The sequence below is a fragment of the Alligator sinensis genome, unplaced genomic scaffold (assembly GCF_000455745.1).
Source record: "Alligator sinensis unplaced genomic scaffold, ASM45574v1 scaffold680_1, whole genome shotgun sequence".
Lineage (NCBI taxonomy): Eukaryota > Metazoa > Chordata > Crocodylia > Alligatoridae > Alligator > Alligator sinensis.
This window is the reverse complement of record NW_005842508.1, coordinates 520,870-544,314: the sequence shown is the minus strand read 5'-3', so window position 1 is coordinate 544,314 and position 23,445 is coordinate 520,870. Positions and strand designations below refer to the sequence as shown.

The window sequence follows — 23,445 nt, the reverse complement described above, 5'->3', positions numbered from 1 at the left end:
GGAGTATAAGGGTCAAGGAGAGAAATTCTCCTTGGCCCTGCAGCCCTTAGACAGTGCCCTCACTGTCCTTTTCATTTGCTGCTTTTCAGCAGCTGCCAACTGCTCATTGACATCCTGCCCTCTTCCCCAGCAAGGGAGATGGCAAGTCATCAATCACTGAGCTCCCTACAAGCAAAGAGACCCAAGAAGCAGCCCTCCTGTGCCCCTCTGGTATAGCTCTCCAAGCAGGGGGCCAGAACAGCTGTATCCTGACCTATTTTTCCAGGACTAAGAATTTCCCAGGAAATCTTAGTGCTGGAAATTAACTGTCCACAGCAAGAGAAAGACATTAGCAACCATCTTAATTGTAAAGATTTCTTTATACCTCCACTTTTGACCTGAAAAGTTGTTCTGGTCCAAAGTTTGCTATATGCTGGATGCAAGTAATCATGAAAATATTTTTTTTTTCAAACTATTCTTGAGCTACTGGTTATTTTTAAAATTCTCACTGATTTTCAGTTTAAAAATATTTGTAACAAGCTGACCTTTGAACTAGAAGCAAACTACTCCCTTCAAGCTTCCTAAAGTTAATGCTATGAAAAAACAGCATTAACTGAATTTGAAGATTACTGACTCTCTGTTCTGCATAATTTGCACCCCCACCACTCCTGACCATATTTACATCCTGGGTATGAATACTGGTGTCATGGGTTCCAACAAGAACAGGAACAGGCACCATATTTGTCCAACTGCCATCCTTGATGGGATGCAGGATTAAAAATAAATAAATAAATAAATATATAAATGACCTTTCAGTAGTTCACAGGTTACTAAACCCTTCCTTCAGTTTAAATAGCAACTACCTCATCATCCTACAGACCTGCAGTTTTCAATTTTTTTAAAAAAGGAAAAATTTACTGAGTTAATAAGTAATCAATCTATCGTTAGAGTCTACCACGTGAACAAAGGGTGACAGGTAAGCTCTGTGCATTAGTTGGAAAAAACACTAAAAAATTAAAATTAATTGTAGCCAACTCAATGATGCGTGTTTGAGCCTGAAACAGCAGCTATTATGACGCAAAACCAGCTGGCCTACATAAAAGGGAAAAAAAAGAAAAATCACTAAAATTCAACTAAATGTTAATAATCAATTTAGTTAAAATAGTGCGAAAGACTGCATAGGCATTTTATGTTAGCTTAAACAAGGGTTTCTTTTCATTTTAGCCTTGGATCAAGGGTGTCAAACTCCTCTGGCCCCCCAAGCCAAAGGAGTGGTATGGGACTGGTCCACAGATGGATGAATGGTGAGAAGCCAGCCCCACTGGTGGGACCAGCCCCACAGAACCCTGCTCCGCCATGCCAGATTCAGAGCCTGCAGTGCCTACTCCAGCTAGCATGGGACTCAGCGGGAAGAAGCTTTATATCCCAGGCACTTGGCCACTGCCACAGGAACAATGCCAGGATGCTTCCCACAGTGCTGCTAGGGCTCCAGCTCCACTGCTCTTCCCTGGTTGTTTGGCTGGAGAGGGCAGCAGCACAGGAGCCCCAGCAGCACTGTGGCTTCTTCCCATGATGGCAGCCAAAAGCCTGGACAAGAGCAGCAGTGCTAGAGCCACTGCAAACCATGGGAAGAAGCCTGATACTGCAGCTTGCTCCCACTGTGGCAGCAGCCACATGCCCATAAAAAAGCTGCATGCTGAATCCCCAGTCATACCATGGGAAGAAATCTGCCACTGCAGGAACAAACTGTGGTGCCAGGCATCTTCCCATGCCACTGCTGGGCCTCCAACACCGCAGGTCTTACCCAGGCACCTGGCTGCTCCTGCAGGCCCCCACCACAGCCAGTCAGGGTAAAAGTCTGCAGACTGGATGACCTAGCTCTATAGGCTGGATCCAACCTGCAGGCTGTATATGTTTGTCAGCTCTGCCCTAGATAATTAAAGTTAAAGCTAAGCAAGCCATTCAAACCAAAAGAAGTGTCCGCACACAGGCAAGCAGTAGTTTAACAAATCTAAGAAATCAAATTCAGCTTTCTGTAGATAAGCCCTAAGCTTCTCCAAATCTACATACAATGGGTGTGGCTAAATCAGAAGCCACAAGAGATTATTTCACCATTTGGGAAATGATGCAAGTGAAACCCTGCTTATGTTATGCACATTCAGCTAGTTACCTTCCACAACGGTATCTTGATGTGGTCTCTCCCTGCATGCCCTCATTAGTAGACACATTTTGAGGTTTGGGACCTACTCTTGTATCTTTTTACTATTTGGAGTTAAAGTATGCATTTGTCAAGCGCAGGTAAACCAGATTGTGTGTCCACCAGCCCTCCTTTTCCAAAACTGTAAAGTTTGTAAATAAAGAAATCTTGCAAATAGGAAGGTATGCAAAGGTCACTGAAATGTCAGCAATCACTGTTTGCTGTGCAGAGATCTGCTCTCAGTTATGGTATGGAGACATTGTTTGTGCAAAGAACAGGAGTTTCCAGACAGGCATCACACTCTCTGGATAGCCTTGTAACTCATCAACTCCTCAAAGGGATAGTACTCATGAGCACAGTCCCTATAATGTGCTCATGGGAAAAATCAGATACTTCCTATAGCTAAACAGCGCCAAAAATTCCTAAGCCTGATGTTAAAGTAGGCCAGGGTCCAAAAGACCTAGAGTTACATAGGTAACACAAAGAAGATTGAGGGAGGAGCAGAGCAGAAACCCCTTGCAGGGTCTCTGGAGTAGACCTCCCTACCTATGCCTCCCGCTGTTGGCTGACATAGGTGGTATAGCTCCTGCACAGCAGCCCTGGGTGAGCCTGCCTTCCCAACAGACTGGATAGGTGGCACCTCCCGTGGGTTGTTTTGCCAGTGACTGAAATTTAACTATTTTGGATTTCAATTGATGTTTAATAGTTAGGGTTGTCTTTAGGTTTGTATATTTGTTCACATTCCCTCCCTGTAATAAACCCTCTTTTAGTTGCATATTGCTTGCGAGTGGAGAACTCTCTCATTAGGAGGGTAGTAAAGCACTGGAACAGGTTACGCAGAGAAATTGTGCAATCTCCATCCTTGGAGATTTTTAAGACTCAGGATAGAATAATATAGTTGGGGGATGGTCCTGTTTTGACCTGAGTGAGGTCCCTTCCAACCCTAATTTTCTATGCTTCTATGATTCTAAACCACATCATTTTTTTTTTTTACACTGTGGCCACCCCTCATCATGTCAAGAATTCATTTCCATGTCTATTAAGACAATTATATGGGAAAGTCAATGAGACCTTAGGCATTTGCTTGAAAATGAGTTAGAACTGAAACCTTGCCAGCCAACGTCACTGCACAGTGGAGGAGTAATGATCTTTGGCAGAGGATCTGCACGCAGTTGGCACAGCTGCTTTAGAGGCAATTTGCATTTTTTATAGGAGCAAAGTCCAAGAAGTTCTTGCAACTTCCTATCCCTTGCTGAAGTGGCTTTGCCAAAGTTATGCGAGAAAAGGCATACCAAGACGAGAACAAAGTAGCAATCACTTCAAAAGCTTATCTGTGCTTCTATTCCTAACCCACTCCTGAGACATGATGATCCTAAGTTTTTCAGGTGACAGAAATTCAAGCTGGTTAGTCAGGTTAGCTGGCATAGCAACTTACTGTCAGAATTAACAAGACCCTACCATCTATAAACATTGTGTGTAGTGTGAAGGCTTCTGAACACCTCCTGCATGGACTTTGAAGGTCTCTCACCACTGGCCTGAAAGACCTCCCTCGTCTATTCCAGGACTTCCAAAATGTATGAATCACTAACAAGTTTCTCAGCCTGAGACAGAAATAAGGGATACCTGATTAGCCAAACAGGCTCCCTGTAGCAGGCTGCGGTCCAAGGCTCCAGCCAAGCTCTGAGCCGTAATGCTAATTGCAGGCTGCTCAGGAGGACTGGGTCAGCTGAGGGAGATAATTAGTGGTGGTCACAGGAAGCAAAATGCTTCCAGGGAGGGGAAGCCAGAGACAAGAAGAATGGAACGGGAAAGAGAGTGAGAGTATCCTGCCTGACCAATGGCTATAATACTAGACCAGGGACTTCCAGGATCTGGGAAGACACTCAAGTGCTGCAAGATTGGGAGCAGCATCATGGAAGGTAGCCGAGTTGCAGACAGCCTGAGAGGATAGACTGCAGCCAAGAAGGAGCAGCACTACCTTGTCAAGGGATGAAGAAGACTCAGACCTGTAAGTTAACCCTTTATCAACTGTGTTTGGGTTACAGTTTGAAGACTGACTGATATAGAAGGATGCCTATGTGACAGGTGTACCCTGGGAATACGGACTGTATTGTGTTTACGGACTGTTTGAGATGAGCAAATCCCTAAACCTGCTACAGTTCCATAAAAACAGCCCCTGCCCCCTTTGCCACTGGCAGTCACCCTCCTGCCTTTTGAAGGAAAAAAAAAGCCCTCTTCCAAAGCTCTTTCTAATGCAGAAGTCACAGAAAATTAGCTGTATCATTATGCATTCTTGTGCTCTGTTAAGAAATTGCTGCCTACAGACTCTAGTATGGCCTGTCTTGAAAATGAGTGGGGATTCAATGCACCCATTACAGTAGAAACTGAACATCCAAGCTCTTTTCCACTGGTTGTAACTTGCATCTGTGGCTGTTTTTGCTTCATTTTGGGTTTGTTTGTTTGGTGGTTTTGTTTTTTGGTTGGGGGGGGGGGGTGTTCTTGTGTTCATTTGTTTTTCCCCTTTAGTACTTTTGGGTTTTGCTAATGGTTGTCTTGTTTGGTTGGGTTTTTTAGGCCACACTTTACTTATCTTGCACTCTATATAGTTAATGGTTAAACATCTAATGCAAATGTGACTTGGGCTCCCAGAATTCCTTTTTCCCAGCCTGAACAAAGAATCACTGAAGTACAGAAAGAGAAGCACACATGCCATCAATAGTACTACTGCTGCATCAAGGCACGGACTTCAATCAACAGTAAATTTTTCACATGGCAGGAATTCGAACTGGTCAGTCCGGTTAGCTGGTTGTACTTTGCACATCATTAACTTTAAATGTAAGTGGGTGTTACATATTGTAAACTATTAATTGGGTTGGTTGGTTTTTGGTTTGTCTTTTTCTAGTTTGGTCAACTTCAGCCTACTTATTATTTGGTTGGGTTGTTCCTGTTTGTAAGCCATTGCTAATCTATTCACACTGTTCATTCAGTGAAGTTCTCTGCTTGTTGAACTACTATTGTATGTGTTTTACTGCCCAATTCTAATGAGGGGGGAAGACAGGCCATCCAAAAAATTTTTTGAAGTAATTTAAAATAAAGTAGTGCACATAGTTCACAGATCAATGCTGCCCTTAGTCCAACTTCACTAGTAAGGAAAGTACGTAACAGGAAAATTAACCTGTGAACCTCACCTACAAAACTCTTCATAGGTCAAGTGAACTACAGAACCCAACTATGGAAGACCTGTACCAGAAGCTAGCCCACCCACAGAAGTTTTTCACAAAACATAGCACCAGTTTAGGAAAGGGAACAGTGAGAAACTCCCTGCTACACAGCCACCAAAGCTAACTAGCATGCACAGAGCAAACCATCTACCCACAAAACTCCAGGAGTCAGATAGCCCAATTGTCCCACTATAGTAGCACAGTACCTGATAAGATTCTTCACCCATGTACCCCAGCCACTGACTCATCCTGAGCCAAGTGGTACAAATGAGCCAAGCAAAAGAGAATTATTTTGTTTTTTAAGTTTTCTTGTTGTGCCAACCAGAGCCCTACTAACACTATCATGCCAAAACCTCTAGACAGCATCAGAGGGCAAAGGACATGGCTAACTGAATAAGTTAAACAAAGTTCTCCTATCAGCCACTTCAGTAGGACCAAGAAGTCCCATACCCTTTGATAAAGAGGCCAATACAAAGACTAAGAGGCTAATTACTGTAATTAAGAAAGAACTGCAGACTAGCAGATAGGCACAAACTTAACCAGCATGGCTAGGGACAGAAATTACACACAAACTGGTATAAGTGATCAGAAACTAGTTCAAATCCATAATGCAACAGAAGTTCAATGCACATAAACCATTTGCAAAATGGCTGAAACCAATGTAAGATAAACCTGGATGGATGAAGTATCAAACTCAACTGATTTGGGTGAAACCAGTTTATTGAACTTCTGTCCCAGATCCCCTCCAAATTCAAGTTAATTCAGTCCCCCAGCATCCCAGAATACTTTGTGTCTCTCCCCCTAACTTCCCTCCCACCCCCTCAAGGTGGGTGAGCTAGCCTTGGCTCAAACTGTCTATTGCAGCTGAGCAGGGAGGTGTGCTTTAGCCCCTGGCACCTGCAGACATGTGGCTGCATTTCTGTAATCAAAAGTGAATGTCTGTTCACTTGCTTATTGGTTCAATCTACACAGCTTAGCATAATTCGCAAAGCCTGAATCAATTCAGCCTCAGGCTTGTTGACCATCTGTACTCAGCCTATGTGTACTTGAGGCATAAGCACATCTGGTATCCTTCATTTCCGTGTTTTGCTTGGAGCCAAGGCTCACACGGTTTATTGGGTACTTTCCAGCTGTGGCAAATGGTTATCACCACACTCAGCTGTGTCCTAGGTCTAATTTTTGTAAAAAAGCCTTGCAGACATTGTGCAATGTACATCAGACCATATTTGTACACACAGCGCTTCTAACATTTAGAGACATCCCCATCATCCCAAAAGCATGCTTTACCACCATTCTGCAACTGCTTACATGCATAATTGAGTGTTCTGTACAGCTCTACACTGTCAGGGTACCGTTCCACAAAGCCACATCAGGAGAGGGTAGGCAGCGCCCCCCCAAATGTACAGGTAGACATATGAGTTGCCTACATATATGTGCTGGTTCATGTTCTAATTAGAAGGCATCAAGGCAAGTTAATCAAGTTTGCTCCACATTCTAATTAAAATGCTCTATCGTGGCTTCACTGGCACGTGGATAAGCCCCCATGGGTTTAAAAACAGCCAATGGGGTGATTTATCTAAATCTTGTCAAATAAAGTTTAAGTAAAATGTCCCATAGCCATTTTTAAACATGCAGGGGCTTAATACTCATGATGGTGAGGTATTTTAATTAGAGCAGCTCTCTGGGAACCACTCTAATTAAAACACCCCCTACCCAGCCTCCAAGCATGTGTATAAGCAACCATGTATTCCATTGATATCCATACTGTTAAGAGGGAATAAAGCTCCAACAGGCAAGAAGCAGAGTTCTGAAGAGATCAGGCATTTACTTGCTTGGATACACTGGATCTTTATCCAAGCAAATAAATGCCTGATCTCTTCAGAACCCTGCTTTTTGCCTGTGATGCTTCTGTTCAGAAACCTCTTCCTGTGGTCTACTAGATCCTGCTGTACTAGGAAGTAGCTTCCCCTTACAGCAGGGGTGGGCAAAATGCAGCCTGCAGGCTGGATGCATCCTGCCAGGTCATTCTATCCAGCTCACGGGGTCCCTAAAAAAAATATAGAAAATTAATATACATCTGCCCCTGGCTGCCTATCATGCGGCCCCCGATGGCTTGCCAAAACTCAGTAAACGGCCCTTCACCTGATATAATTGCCCACCCCTGCCTTACAGCCAACATATTTCCTTGCTCCTTCACAAAGGCAGACTATGGGTACATGTACCCTCAGTGATCCCAGTCCAGTTTGAGCACTCTCTGAAAACCAGTTATTGCAAACAAATCCTTCAATCCTATCACACAGCAATAAAAAGTTTCACTATGACAGCCCCAAACCTCCACCGTCCCCAGAGTTCAACAGTTGCCATAGCCAGGCCAAAACCTGCTAGCCATGGATCTTTACTAGTCTGAGGTAGCGAGTTTCCAGACTGCCTGCAATGGCAACACACTTCCATAGAACCACAGACTCTTCATCACCGCACTCTGATGCTGGTGTTCTTGCACTGGGCCAAAAGTTCATGAAGAAATTTTGAAACAAGAGCCGTTAATCCTATTTCTGCAAAGCAATGTGATGCCACACTCCATGCAAGTTCTCTTGCCCTAGGAGAATGCTCCCACAATGGACCCAAGGCTGATATACTCCATTATAACTGTACTAAACAGTAGGGCTGTGTGGAATTTCGCCAGCTGTTTCAAGCTCGAAACAGCGAAACCAAAAACGAAATGAAGGGCTTCGAAACAGCCTCAAAACTAAACGAGGGCAGTTTGAAACATTGTGAGTTTCGAAGCTGAAGTTGGGCTTGCCTGCAGGGAAACAAAAAGTAAGGAGAGGGAGGTGGAAGAGTGGGGAAGGACTGCTCTGATATTGACTGTGTAGCTAGCCAGTGTCTGTGATCCTTCCCTGAGGTCCCTTCCAATCCCAGTGCTCTGGGGGAGGGATAGAAAAACAGCATAAAAGGCAGCGTTGTTTAAACTGGCCTACTTTCTGCCTTGGGGTCAGTTACTGAGCTATCTTCCAGAAGCTCAGCAGCATTAGACAACAAAGGCTACTACCATTGATTTCCTACTTGCTAGCCTAGCAAGTGGGATTCAGCAATTCCTTTTGCTTTCTTTCTATCCCCTTTTATTTTTTTATTATATTCACTGATTGATTACTTTATTTATTCCTCCCCCCAAAATCCTCTTTTTGTTTAGTCTATTTTGATTCTTTTCAAATCTTTGCTCTCTCTCACAGTATGCATTCCATTCACTGTGCAGGGAAGCACAGCATAATTATATTGCATATTATAATATGGAATTTATATAGGAAAACACAAACATACATTTATAGATTTTTATCTTATTTAGTACATAAATATATACAAACAAACATATATACATTACACAAATATACATACATACACTTATCTTAATATCTACATATATTACATAAATCAGATAGATAACATTACAGAAGAAGAGACAGATTTTCCAGCACACTAAGGCAAAGACAAGACACAAAGAAACATACCATGAAGCATGCTGGAAAGGCACCTGGCAAGCTTTCAGGGAGGGACAGAAGAAGGGGTAGAAGGAGAGCTATAAGTTCCTCCCCTCCCCCCCAAACTAAGACTTAGCCTCTTTACTACATCAAAAGGCATGAGGCTGGCTGCAGTGGAGATGTGAGGCTCCAGGTGAGCTCAGCTTAACTGCCTGGGATGCCAGCTTTTGGGCTGAGACACCCTTTGTCAGGCTGAGGAAGCACCTGCAGAGAGAGAGAATGTGTGTGTGTGTGTGTGTGTGTGTGTGTGGGTGTGTGTGTGTGTGTGTGTGTGTGTGTGGGTGTGTGTGTGTGTGTGTGTGTGTGTGTGGGTGTGTGTGTGTGTGTGTGTGTGTGTGTGCGCGCGCGCGCGCGCGCGCGCGCGTTGTTCCTGGATGGAAGGAATAGTAAAGAAGCTAGAGGCTGGCATGCAATGCAGGCAAGAAAGCCAGTCAGGGAAAATGGCATCAGAGGGTGAGGGACAGGCTGTGTCAGAATTCCAATATCTATATTGAGTCCATGAGTTTCTGTACCTACTATCTAGGAGGTTGATGAAGTGCAGTTATAGGCTCGTCTGTAAAAAGTGGTTGAACTGGCACCCATCTCCTTGAAACTTGGCATGCCCCAATTCCTAGAAGGGCTCTATTTGGCCTGATACGAGAGATGCACACTCAGGACATACCAAACAATGTGGACAGCTCTGATAGGAACTGTAAGATGCATTATAAGCAGGAAGAAAGCATGTCAAGAGAGCCAAGGTGTTTGCACCCACACCTAACTTCTAGTGAGAAAAGGTTTTATCTTGTTTTCCAAAAAGATTTAAGAACCTGTTAACATACCTATTTAAATGTTAGGATTTTGCTATTAGTGGGTAAATTTATCTTTCAAATAGCAAATTTTACTCTTGTTTTGTCTTGACAGTGTATTGTGCATAGATGAAAATATGTACATGGGGACAAGTTAAACAAATATGGAACTGCCAAGTTGAAAAACATGATGTTTTGCTGACATCTCTGATGAAATTCTTTCCATTTGGGATAGATTTTCAGAGGCAGCTTGGATTGCAAGGCTCAATCCAGCCTCTAGCTAGTTATATTAGCAGTACAGCATAGAATACAGAACAACAGTTAGTTATGCAGAAGAAAAATGGCATGGAACAAGCAACTGCCAGGTTTAATGTTAAATTTCTTTAGACAGCTCTGCCAATACACACCTCTTGTGCAAAAAATGACTGCAAGGATACATCTTCACTATATAGTTAACCCAAGGTCTTTTTCAGGTTTTAGTCCAACACTCTCCACTCCATGCCAAGACTAACAAATACAAACAAAGGTACTCTCTCCTAACCAGATTTAAAACCCTACTATCCCTCACTGGGGGTCTAGATTAGAACCTAGCCTCTGCTTTTACTCAAGCAGTACAAACACAAACTAAATGATTTAGTTTTGACAGTCCTCCACTGCCCTTCCCGCAATTCCTCCAACCCCTCAAAAGGGCACACAAGATTTTCCACAGCTGACTGGAAAAAAAAAAAAAAAAAATCACAGCAAAGTATGCCTGCAGAAAGAACCATGGGATAGTCTCACCCAGACATACCTCTGAAGGGAGATAGAGTAAAAGATGCAGATTTACAAATTTACTCTGAAGATGCTTGGCTAACCTGGGTACTAAATGATCAGGTAACTGCAGGGAAGGCACAGCCTAATCAATGCTTCAAACCAGTGCTTGAAAAACACACTTGTGCTAACGGTGAGTAAAGGGCCTAGTGAATTTAGAGGCTTCAGCTGTGTATCTATGAACAATTTTACTTTCCCTTAAAACGGTAAGTTTCTACCTCTTAAAATTAAAAGTAACCTTAGCAAGTGAAAAGAGAAGCATTTGCTGTCTCCCATGCTTTCATGCAGACTGCTGATAGAACTCACTACTTTGCAGGGCAGCAGGAGAAGAAAATTAACAAGGCTGATCATTTGTACTGCTGATACGCAGAGTGACTGTCAAATCATACCAATTTCATATTTCCGGCAGCTTTCCCAGAGCATCAGCAGAAGCAGAGCCAATCTGGAATTATGTTCATGAGAAAATGAGGAGGAGTATGGACAGATTTCCTCCCACTGCTTGCACAGATCACTGCATAGTGAACTCCAAGCTTATAGAAACATCTCTCCTCCTCCTCCCCAAAATAAAATAAATAATCACAACAAACCCATTCTAACTAATACAGACACATACATCTTACCAAAGTGTCCCATTAGAGTATCAGCATTCTGGACTTGCACATGCTGCACAACACAGCCCAGATATGAATAGTGTTAAAGAATATTTAAGATCCTGTGGTCTTATCAATTGACTAATAAAGATATCAGACTTTTGGTTATTTCAAATACATGGTTAATGGTGATTTTTATACAATTTTATATTGAATCTTGTGCTCTTTGTGCTACAAATACTTCTGATAATTCCATAACTAAGCATAACCATGCTACAATTTTACTTTCTAAACACTATTTCCTACTGTTTTTGCACTCAATGATGCATAGTTTTTAGTAAGCATGCAGTATAAACCTGATGTAAAAGTTCTCTGACAAATAAGGAAATCATTGAATACATCATAAACAGAGAAAAACCAACAGATTATAAACACGGATGCCTTAGTCATGCAGGCACACAGTCAGGACATCCAAAACAAACAACGAAAGAAAGGGCAATGAAACTTAGTTTAGCCATTCAAAACAAATCATAAATGACACTACAATGGCACTTAGTTCAAACACTGAATTCCTTGGCATGAAAATACAGCTGAAAGCCTTCCAGAGCTAATGCCTACTATATTTTCCCGAATAGCTTTTTGCACCATATCCCTGTATTATGTAATGAATCCAACTTTAGTCATAAGTAAGTTGGGTGGAAAAGCTAAGAAATCACCTCTCTCATATTAAAATAGAGGAAGAAAAAGAACAAACAAATGTATATACAAATGATCAATGTACAGTTGTAAATATAAAACAACAACATTAAAATTATCACCCCGTCTCCATTCAGCAGAAGCTCAAGTGATACACTACCATCTACTCCAAGATTTAAAAGCCTCTCCAACCTCACAACTTTCATCAAGTGTCTCCCCTCCCACCTTGGCTACTGCCAACTCCTCCTAACAAACTTGCCTAAGACCTATCTTGACCATGTCCAATCAAGGAGTAGGATCATAGGAAAGTCGAGTTAGAAGAGACCTCAAAGTCATCTAGTCCAGCCTGCTGCTCAAGGGGGGGGGGGATCATCCCCGACTACACCACCCCAACTAAGCCTCTTCAACCTGCTCTTGGTAATTTCCAAGGATGGGGACTCCCTAGCTCCTCAAGGCTCCACCACCACAGTCAAAAAGCTCATCTCCAACCTAAAGTTTCACCTGCCGCTGCTGGAGGCTGTTGCTCCTAGTCCTGTCCCCTTGGGCCACAGAGAAAAGCCCATCTCCAACCTCTCTGTAACCTCTCCTTGGGTATTTGAAGATGGATATCAAGCCCCCCCCCACTAAATAACCCCTAGTCCTTGCAGCCTTCCCTCCTGCGCCTGGCTTCCTCAAATCCTGTGTGCTGCAAGTCGCTGGACTCTTTCCAATCCCTCCATATCCTCCCTAAAGCAGAGGGAGGATTTCCTAGAAGAGGGCGGAGATTTTTTAAACGGACCTGGGATGCGGCTGGGAGCAAGTCAGAGCAGCTTGGGCAATGCAAGCCCTTCTTCCCAGAAGCCTGCCTGGCTGCATCCCAGCGGCACAGCCGGGCCAAAGATCTCCCCTTAAGAAACACCTCTCTGAACGACTGCAACACCCAAACGCAGCCTCCCCTCCTGCACGCGGAGCACCCCAGCTCCTCCGCCCCGAGCCGGGCAGGGCTGGGACTGCACGATCCAGCCCTGATTTCCAAGCAGCTAGCAGCCACGGGGCGGGAACACCAGCGCCGCCTCCGCTCCAGCCGGCCGCGCTGAGTCGGCCCTGGCGGGGCCCCGCCCCCTCGGACACGTGCGGGTGCTGAGTCACCCCGCGCCGAGCTCCGCGCTGCCCCGCCGGGCCCGGGGGTCACCTGGGGTCAGGCCTCCGGGCCCGAGCGTCCTGCTCCGCTCAGCAAGCAATGCAGCGCTCTGGGCTCGGAGCTGACGCCTTTTCTTCGACCCACTAAGACATCGCAAAAAAAATAAACAAACATTTCTGCACGTTTTCAGGCACACGCGCCCTTCCTCAGGCTCAGGGAAAATTAAAGACAGTAAAAAGTCCTCGTAAGTAGAAAAAAAATTGCATTTTTTTTTTTTGCAGTGTCTTAGTGGGTGGAATAAAATCATCTCTGAACCAAGAGTTCTAGAGTTTTGCAAGTCTTTTCGTCTCCAACCAACATGGCTACCAAGTACATCCCTGCTCCTCTTCTCCTTTTTAGCGGAGAGCAGTGATGCTCAACTGGGGGTTGCATTGCCACAGCCTGGGGTGCAGTGACAGCCCGTCGGGGTACACCGTGCGGTACCTGTTAGTGTTGTCAGAAGTACAATAATTATTGTATTTGTAGGATAATTCCAACCCTCGGACAATGTATGATCGATAATAGGCAACGTGCTCAAAATGCACGATAATTTTGGAAATACGGGTTGCAGCTGTGTTGGTCCACAGGCAAAAGCAATCGGAACTCTTGGTAGAGGTAATATTTTTTTATTACATCAACTAACTAGATAGTTGCAGAAAAAAAATGGAGACAGCTAATTGACGCAACAAATGCAATACTCAAATCGCTCTCAGGGAGACCAAACTGACTTGAAAAAAAATTTATTATTATTAATGTATTTTGTGTTCCAGGTTAAATCACCTAAATCAGTTCCAAATCATACCAATAGAGCAGAGCTCAATTGTTCCAAAACCCATACCAATTGAGGACTCAATTGCTCTAAAAACCACGTGTGGTGCTACAACCTGTGAGTATTCTCCATAGCAGGCTCTCACCCTGGGACTTCCGATACTCCCCAATCCATTGGCAGGCATTCTAGTGCAGGCCCAAGCCCAGAGGTCTTGGCATTCAGCTGAAATCACTCAGGAAAACTAAACTAACCTTAGGGTTTGTTGTCAGCACTTCCTTATGACAGCTTACCTCAAAATGAAGAAATGTTTCAACTATGATGAACCAGTTCTCACTCACTGACGTGTTACAGTGAGCAATATAAAGTAAATAAGACTTATTTGCATACTTATTTGGAAATTTTTTCAGTATACAATAGTTTTTCAGCAAATGCAATAATTTTGAGCTTCCAATATGATAATTCTATATTGAAGATGTTGGTATCAGCCCTGTCATGTGTGCTGCCTCAGGCAAATCTTGAACAGAGTGATGTCATACCTTCTTGATAGAAGATCCAATGACCCCAGCTGACTTCCTGCCCTTTGGGCAGGGGGGTGGACTCTATGATCTTACGAGGTCCCTTCCAGCCCTAATGTCTATGAAATCTATGAAACAGTGGTTCTCAAAACTTTTTTGTACCAGGACCCATTTGCAAACACTGATGGCCAGTCTCAACCCGGTGCCCCTCACTCCCAGCTCACTGCCCCCCAGCCCTAGGGCCCAGCCCCCCAGTATGTGGGGAAGAGGGTAGGTATGTGGGGCAGGGGGAGACCAAGCAGCCCCTGGCATGCTGGAACACTGCCAGCCTGCAATGGAAATGCTATGATTTCCCACAGATTTTTCCTTTAAAGGAGAATCCTTTTTAAAAATTTGAGGCCCTTTCATATACAGGTTTCCCTCGATTTATGTGGGTTCGATTTATGCATATTTGCTCTTATGCGATGACCCTTTTTATACCTGAAATTCATTATATGTGAGGTAAATTCACTGTTATACTATCAGCATAGTTGCACTCCCTCCTCCCCCAAGCAAGTAAGTCTGAGAGGGGAGGGGAAAGGGCTGTGGGGCTGGGGCCCCACTCACCGCAGCCCCTGCTGCAGCTGCTCTGGGAGCGGCTGATGTCAGTGGTTTGTAGCTGCTGGGCTGCACCATGCCCCAACCCCCCCAGGGCTCTACTACCCCTGGGACACCATGCCCTGAATCCCCCGGCGCAGGGCAGCATAGCCCAGTGGCTGCAAGCAGGCAGCATCCGCTGCTCCCAGGACTGCAGCAGGGGCAGGCAGCCACCTGCAGTGGGACAAGAGTGTCTGCCGCTCCCGGGGTGGCACCAGGCTCTTTGCGATGCTCAGGGTAGGTGGCAGCCCCACTCACCCCACTGCTCCACTTCTCTCCACTTGCTGCAGCTCCTGCTGCAGCAGCCCTGGGAGCAGCCGACACCAGCTGCTTGCAGCCACTGGGCTGCACCATGCCCTGAACACCCCACCATGGTGCAGACCAGCGGCTGCAAGCAGGCAGTGTCTGCCGCTCCCAGGGCTACAGCAGGGACAAGCAGCAGCCTATAGCAGGATGAGAGCGGGCTGGGGACGGTGGCCACTACAGGCTGGGACCGGCAGCAGCACCAGGCTCTTCCCAGTGCTCAGGGTGGGCTGCAGCAATGGGAGGGGGGCTGCTGCCACCCCAAAATTTGCCAGAGCTCCCCACAATCTGCCCTCCCAGTACTGCTGCCGAGCGCTGGGAAGAGCATGGTGCCGCCGCCAGCCCCAGCCTGCAGCGGCCACCAGCCCCAGCCCACTCTTGTCCCACTGCAGGCTGCTGCCCTCCCTTGCTGTAGCCCTGGGAGCGGCAGACACTGCCTGCTTGCAGCCGCTGGGCTGCATCATGGTGCGGGGTTCAGGGCACGGTGCAGCCCAGTGGCTGCAAGCAGCTGGAGTCAGCCACTCCCAGGGCTGCAGTGAGTGGAGAGAAGTGGAGCAGCGGGGCTGCCACCCACCCTGAGCATCGCAAAGAACCCGGTGCCACCCCTGCTGCAGCCCTGGGAGCAGCAGACACTGCCAGCTTGCAGCCGCTGGGCTGCGCCATGTCCCTCTGCCCGCCCCTTCCTTAGCCCCAGCCTCACTCACTCTCTCCCTCCCTCACCACCGTGGGAACACATCCCTATCTGTTTCATTGAAAAATGGGTTTGCTTCATGTGAATTTGATTTATACACTGCTCCTGGGGAATGCATCTACCACATAAATTGAAGGAAACCTGTAGTCTCGAGACCCATAGGTTGAGAAAAGCTGATCTAGAACACTGAGGAGGGATGAAGGTCATCATCAACACTGGTACTGGGGTCTCCATGGAAATCATCCACAGCGATGCAAGCAGGGGCTGCTGCAAAATACAGTCCAGCTGCTGGCCAGATCCACCATTATGTCCACTGCTGATCTAAGGGGTCCATGAAAGATGACTGATGAACCAAATGTGTCTTTGACTGCCACTACTTATAGTGCAGACAGAATAAAGCACTCCTTAATAAGTGAAAGAGGAAATTGTATTAAATAAAGAAAAGTTGCTGAATATGGATTTCAGCTTTTCATGAAGTGAAAGCTGAACTGGCATTTTCTGTGGGGTGCCTAAAGTCTAAAAATGATAAGAGCCAGTGGCTTAGAGACCAGCTAGTGCCACCCTGCTCTACCCTCTGGTTAACCTCAGACTAATATAACTGACCACCTCTCAAGTTTTAGCTTTCTTCCTTGTCCCAGGTTTAAGGCTGCCATCCCTTCCCACTCTCTGTGCCCATCCCAACCAACCTGATTTGAAGTCAACATCTATCAAAACACACTGTCCATGAAAAACAATCAGGCAGTTTTAGCAAAAGACAAATGTTTCATTACCCTAAAGCAGTCCCTATAGCCTGCACATGCTGAGCTCTGGATCACATTTGTGTGGGCTCCTGCCAAGGTCCATTTCCAAAGGTTGTTGGTTTTACATTCCCTATTCAATGTTTCTTGTCACTTCATGGGTCAAGGAAGCAGGCCTCTCTCTCCTGTATTAGGCTGGCCACTTTTTTTTCTGTCCTTTGTTTGGTGCTCTTCTTTAACCAGTTCCAATCATGATACACAATTCCACCTAAGGAAGGTCAGGCTTCTCCAAACATCTATCTGCCTTCAGATTTGTACCCCCTTCTCCAAATGTTAATCTCCCCTTAGCTACACAGAGGATACATATAGCACTTTGTATAGTCTATCTGCTTATAGGATCTAGCACACCTACAATATTTCCTTGTTTTCCAAAATCTCATACTGTCACAACCATGTTTTCAAAGTCTTATTCTGGAGCACTTTTAGGGCCCTTTGTTTTTCAAGTCTTGACAAAACCATCATTCAAAAGACAAAAATACACTTTAAAAAAGGGCACACCCATGTCATCCCAGCCTGTTTACAAATTAACAGTGAAATGTGCAGTGCATATGTCTCAGTGGAAGATTTTTCTAGTAAGAGAACCTTTGCTGTATAAGTGTTTCAACTGCATATCTGTCCAGAAACTAACAGAATTAAAAAAGTAGTAAAAGAAGTTTTTGATATGCTAGGATTTCTTGTAAAAACCCAGGAAACAGAATAGCTTTTATTAATATTTCTTCTGTCTGTGCTACACCATTGTAGATCTAGTTACTTATTGCTTTTCTTTTCTTTTTTAAATTGTGATCTCCCATTCTAACTTTCTGAGACTGTTCTCTTTGTCTTCTGACTATGAGTGCAAACAAGCATATGCAGAACTTGACTCAGGTTTAGGCGACTTAATTTAAGCCACCTAACATGAGCCAGGATTTGTGAGGGAAGTGTTTGCTACTTGCTGGGAAGAGGTGCAGGCAGCCAGAGGCAAGTAAGTCTATGCAGGAGGGGCTGGCAGGATCCGGGCCAGGGGAAAGCTGATCTGTGGCGGAGGAGGTCTGAGGGGTGGAACTGACAGGTCCAGGGAGGTTGGCGGGTCTATGGTATGTCTGAGGAGGGGGATAGTCATAAGGCAGGGTAAAATTAACCTGGTCAGGGTCAAGGGGTAAAAACAGGCCAGCCCCAGAACTGTGATGAGTGTCCTAGGGCTGTTCTATGAACTCATGCGGATGTTCACTAGGCCGGGTTAACCTCTGCTAGATAGTGTAAACCTTTTCCTGATCTAAAGTTTGTTCACCTAGTATTGGTTAGGGAAATCTTATGTATGTAGTAGCATTTGTACATACCCTAGACCACTGACAGTTGTCCAGGGTTTTTTCCTGAACTAAACTGACAGATTTTAAACATGAGACCTAGCATACAGAAACATTATAACTTTGCTGTTTTTCATCATAACTAAACAAGTTTTTTTTCCCCTCTTTCAGTGTTGTTATTCTGTCCAGTTTGGGGTGGAAATTATTATATTATATATTATAATTTTGGATCTGAGAATCCACACTTAAAATTAGTTTTTGCAAGATTTCCACTTAGTCGGAGACAATTCCTGGATGTTTAAAAAAAAAAAAACCACTTACCAGGACAAAATAGAGAGAGACCTTTATTTTCCAGAAGATGTCACAGTGTGATGTATTGCAGCTTTGCAAGATCACACTTTCACTGAATGATTCACAGCCATTTTGAGACCTAATTCTATTTTGTACACTACAAACTTCAGAGACAAGGGAAATATGATAGAAATGGCTGACTAATTTCCAGTCATCCACAATCGAGTTTCTATGGATGACTGCCAAAAGAAAAGTTCAGGGAGTTTCCCAAGATAATTTGTGAAGTTTGGGGTATTTTATACATATATATTTGTAGATCAGTTATAAAGTTTGAATTATTAAAACATTCTAGAGGTGTTTCTTCCAATAAAACTAGCAATACAACAGGGGCTGGGTAAGCACTTAGAACTATAGGCAAAACACTTTCCCCTTCCCTATATTCAGGAAAACAGAACCTCATGTGTTTTTATAAAAAAAAAAAAAAAAAGATTATAGCCAAAATAATACTCAACATGATCTTCAGTTTCTCCTTCTAATAGAAACATCCCATAAGGCCTGAGTTTTAACTAACTGCCTCAGGAAAAAGGAGATATAATATCTAAGAACACTGAACAAATACCAATTTAACATTGCAGCAAGAACAACAATGCATAAGTGAGAGAACTACTAAAAATGATAATGCAGATTTATAATTTGGCTGGTTTAACAGGACCATATGTCCTTTCAAAAGCTAGAGGCCAGTTAACTCTTGTTATAATTAGTAGGTTCAGCTGGAAATGGTCCTATATTCCTCACAAAGAGCTTAGAGACTACAGGAAAAAGACAGTTTCCTGCAAAAGATCCCCAAAAACAGGGATTGAAGAGAAGGAACCACGAGAAGCAGCACCTTATCTTGAGGGACCATGGGATACCTTACAAAAAAAAAGTTTGACCAAAAGATCCAAGAGGCTTGGATGTGCAGGGACCAACAGAAAGCAGGTTGGCTTAAAACACATTCTTTCATTCCAAATCTTGTAATTAGCCCCCCAACCGAGGTTCCTCTAACTCTCAATTCTTGTTATATTATTCATAAGAGGCACCAATCGAAAAAAGATTAGGTGCCACCTGTTCCAGATTAATTGTTGAAACAAACAAGGAAAGTCCCTACCACAGACATATTAAAATCTAATTGTATACAAGATGCAAAATAGCTAATATAGACAGAGACAAGAGATAGAGGAAAAAACCAGAAACCTTAGGAGCAGAATTAAGCAGAAGCAGTGAGAATCTCAGCTCGCAACTTACTTGGCATTTTTCAGAAAGTGATGTTTGAGGTATTCTTCCCTTTCCAAAAGCTAAAAAATATAAATATAAAACTTGTGTTAGGTGCTATGGGATAATGTCACTTGAGCAAGCCAAAAGTCAAATCTTACAAACAGGATATTTGTTATATGTAGGCATTTAGAAAGGCCAGAATACCAAAGGCGAAAGAAAGAATCTATACTAGATTTAATCTGCAATTAAACACACATTCATGTAAATTACTTAATCCCAACATTAGTTATATGTAACAACTTTAACACTTCCACAGTAATGTTGCAAACTTGGTCCCCCTCTAGTCCAAGTAGCACCTTTCTGCTGCGGACACTGGGTCCTAGCAGTGCACCTCCCAGTGCTGGGACCCAGCTGGGTCCTAGCAGGCCCAGAGCAGGACTCTTATCTCCCAGCCTGGGGGGAGGGGGAGAGGAGGAATGTGAAACCCCTGGGGACAGGGAGATCACAGCTGCCACAGTCTTCCAGCCTCGGGGGCCTTATGTGCCTTATATCTCCCAGCCACAAGGATATGTGAGGTGCCCCTGTGGCTGGAAGCCCCTCAGCTGAGGGACTCCCACCTGCAGGAGTCTGCTTCTTGCCAGTGCAGGGGGAGCCAATCCTGGGCTCCCCCTGCATCAGCAATAAGACATGCTGGGATCTAATATGCAATCCTACAATCACACCTTCTGCCATGCACATGTGGTAGGGCAGGAGGCACAACTGTGTGGATCACACATTAGATCCCATTCCCATTCCCATTGTGCCTTTACCTGCACATTTAAGGGGGCCAGGGTCATATAATCACTGCAAAATAATGCCATTCACTCATAGTTTTAAATCTTACTGAAAGATTCTTCAGTCCCTCTGAAATGGGCTTTCTGAATGGGAGGTGGAATTACTAAATAAAAACATAAGGTACCACGATACATAGATCAGCCCACTGTGACTTCTTCATCCCTTACCATCACACAGACACACAGTGGAATATCTAGCCTTCTGACCAGGTCCCACCCTTTCCAGAGATCCGCTACCTTTCACCAGTACTCATAAGCCTCCTACCGTACCTGACATTTTTCCATCAGGTACAAAGGGCTTCAAACACAGTTGACAGGAGTTCATACACACATCTACAGGTTTTGCAACATAAGTCTTGCAACACCCCCTTCCCTTCATCTTTCATCAGAATGCTAACTCACAATACCAGTCAGCCTTTGTTTTATTACTAGAACGATTTCACTGGAAAACTTCCCCACCCTGAGGCCCTCAGCAAAAACTAAGCTCCTCTCCCGCTCTTCTTCAGCTTCTCCCTCCAGAACCAGGCTCCCTTCCTTTATCTATCAACAGGTCCCACATGTAGGTAGTAACAACTTTCCTCCATTTCTTTTAGATCTTCCTTTGAAGTTCATTAGTTCCCCACACCCCCTCCAGCTGCTCATTATAAATCTCTTTCCAGACCAGCTCCAGCCCTGGTCAGTTCATATTGGCCAACTATCTTTCCTTTCCCTCTTCCCCCTAGAAAAGGGCACCATTATCCTATAATGTCACCTATCTGAATAGCTGTAGGTATTTATTAGCTGCAAATATCTTTGTATGTTTCAAAATAATTATTTCATAATAACTCATTACCAGATACTTTTCTCACAGAAAAAGAAAAACAAAATGTAATTCTCACAATGGTTTCAACACATTGAAAACACATTCGTAATTTACTGCTCTGAATTTTATCATTGATAGCTTTACTGTTCTACCAGTGAAATGTTACCGTCCTCTGAAGAGCTACATTTCTCCTCAAACAAGGGAAAACAGAATCAAATATGGCAGCACAGTTAGAAGAGCTAGTTCATGGTTTACTGTAGTTTAAATATAAGGAGCTGTCTAGAGCTGGGAAAGGTATTCAGGAGTTATAGCTGGTGGATCTCACAGTCTATGTACAGATAGTCAAAAAGTTTGAGGTGGAATCAATTCAGTCTTTGCAAGTTTCTCTAAACTGCATAGATTGAACCGATAATGAATGGAGCTGACGAGTTTTCAATTGGGAAAGGCAGGCGGAGGCCTGCTCTGACCAAGGCCAGAAGACAGGGGGGCACTCAAGCATGTTTCCCAGCCTGCCCCCACGGAGGAAAAAGCCCTCCTTCTGGTGCTGGGCCCCAAGTCAGGCATCTGGCCATAGGGAGAGCCCCAGAAAGAAGGATCAGGCTCTGCTGCCTGGCACAAACCCCCAGGCAGTCCAGCATATCTTGCCAGCTGCTACCAGTGTTGGGTTCTGGCAGCACATGCAGGGAGGCCCAGGAAGCATGTGCCAGGCGGCAGGGCCCAATTCTGCCCTCTGTGGAGCACTCTATTCCATGGTTCCCCTTGACAGCTATTAATTGCTCCTTTTCTTTCTTTTGTGTTGTTTCTAATCATTCCATACATGTCTACATCAGGTTGGATTATGCTGGGGAACTCAACAGTGGAAACATACATCTCCTACTTGCTCTCACTGCACACCTGTCAAATGCCTCCCAAAATGTCATGTAACAGCACCAATAAACTCATCTGCACTTGAGAGCATGAGACTAGTGATGGGTGTTCCAGAAACTAGCTACGTGACAGTTTTTCAGCATTCAGTACAGATGGAGTAGAAGCAAGTGAGTACGGCATGTTTTCAGGGTGGCACCCCATAGCATGGGGCAACATGACACCAGCATGCCCTCCTTATCACCAAAGCTGTCCCCCTACGTTAACAGTGAATGAAAGATGTCCTCCAGTACTGCTTCATGACGCATAAAGGTAGCCTCAATTATCCTGATCTCCTTGGGCATGTGTAAACGAAACGGAGGCCCTAAATTGAAGCAGTGGATTTTTAAAAACACCACTTCAATTTAGGATTGATTAAACCCCGGTGTCATGCATATACCTTACCTGCCTCTCCAGCGGGGAGAGGAGGGTGAGCTGCCAGTGAGTGAAGCAGTCCCTGGGCTGGGAGGAGGGAACAGGGGGGGGTGTTGGTGCTTCCCTCCATGGCAGTGGCTGCCCCCCCTGGTGGCACCCACCTGCAGGCACCCAGCTTGGGCAGTCACAGGGGGCACTGCAGCTGTGGAGGGAAGCACCGAGCCCCTGCGCAGCTCAGGCAGGTAGGTAGGCTCCAGGGGGGGTAGAGATCAGGCTCACCACTTTCCTTGGGCGGAGCCTGCTTTTCCAGGCTGTCTGCAGGGCTTCCTGCTGCACTCCTACAGAGCCGTGGAACTGCATGGAGCCTGGTGTTTTACTTCACTGCTGTAGGGGCAGCAAACAGTTTAAAGCAGGCTAAATGCTTTCGCACCACTTTAATGATATCAGTGTTTGCACACCTCAGCAGCATGTTGCGTGTTAATTCCAGCTGCTGTAGGAAATCTGGTGACGTAATGCACCTTAAATGACTTGGGCACAGCAAACTAAAACTCCTCCATGGAGCGAAGCACCGAGCTCCGTGCAGCTCCACGGCTCTGCAGGAAGCCCTGCAGGCAGCCTGGCAGCAGCCTGGAAAAGCAGGAGTCTGCCCAAGAAAAGCGGCAAGCCTGATTTTTTTATTTCCCACCCCCCAGAGCCTGCCTGCCTGCCTGCCTGATCTGTGCAGGGGCCTGGTGCTTCCCTCCGCAGCTGCGGTGCACCCTGGGACCATCCGAGCTATCCGGTGCTTCCCGGGGGGGTGGAATGGAAGCACCAGCTCCCCCCCGCCACAACCGAGAGACCACTTCACCCACCAGCAGCTCACTCTCCCCTTCCTACCACCAGAGAGGCAGGTAAGTCAATGGGTGTGTGCATGACATGGGGGTTTAAATCAGCCCTAAATTGAAGCAGTGTTTTTAAAAGCGTTTTTATAAGGAGTTTTTATACGCTTCAGTGTAGGGCCCCTGTTTCATCTACACACGC

The 23,445-nt window shown here is 45.0% G+C and overlaps 1 protein-coding gene and 1 long non-coding RNA gene across 5 annotated transcripts in view; one reads left to right on the top strand and one right to left on the bottom strand.

Annotated features, from left to right (window-relative positions):
* The window catches only part of LOC102377912 (interleukin-1 receptor type 1), a 55,285-nt gene extending 35,722 nt beyond the window's left edge, over positions 1 to 19,563 (bottom strand). The window contains exon 1 of one of the 4 annotated variants that reach the window (XM_025213180.1): positions 19,543 to 19,563. The gene's annotated coding sequence lies outside the window, so the exon portion shown is untranslated. Of the gene's footprint in view, positions 1 to 11,936; positions 12,185 to 12,315; positions 12,510 to 12,592; positions 12,720 to 19,542 lie in introns of those variants that run through there. The other 3 variants (XM_025213179.1, XM_014523606.2, XM_025213178.1) reach the window with 3 other exon arrangements.
* On the top strand, positions 3,959 to 5,709 carry LOC102377754. Its single transcript, XR_324742.2, has 3 exons — positions 3,959 to 4,184; positions 4,826 to 5,011; positions 5,383 to 5,709. It is a non-coding gene; the product is annotated as an uncharacterized LOC102377754 (long non-coding RNA).
* Positions 19,564 to 23,445: the final 3,882 nt, after the last annotated feature.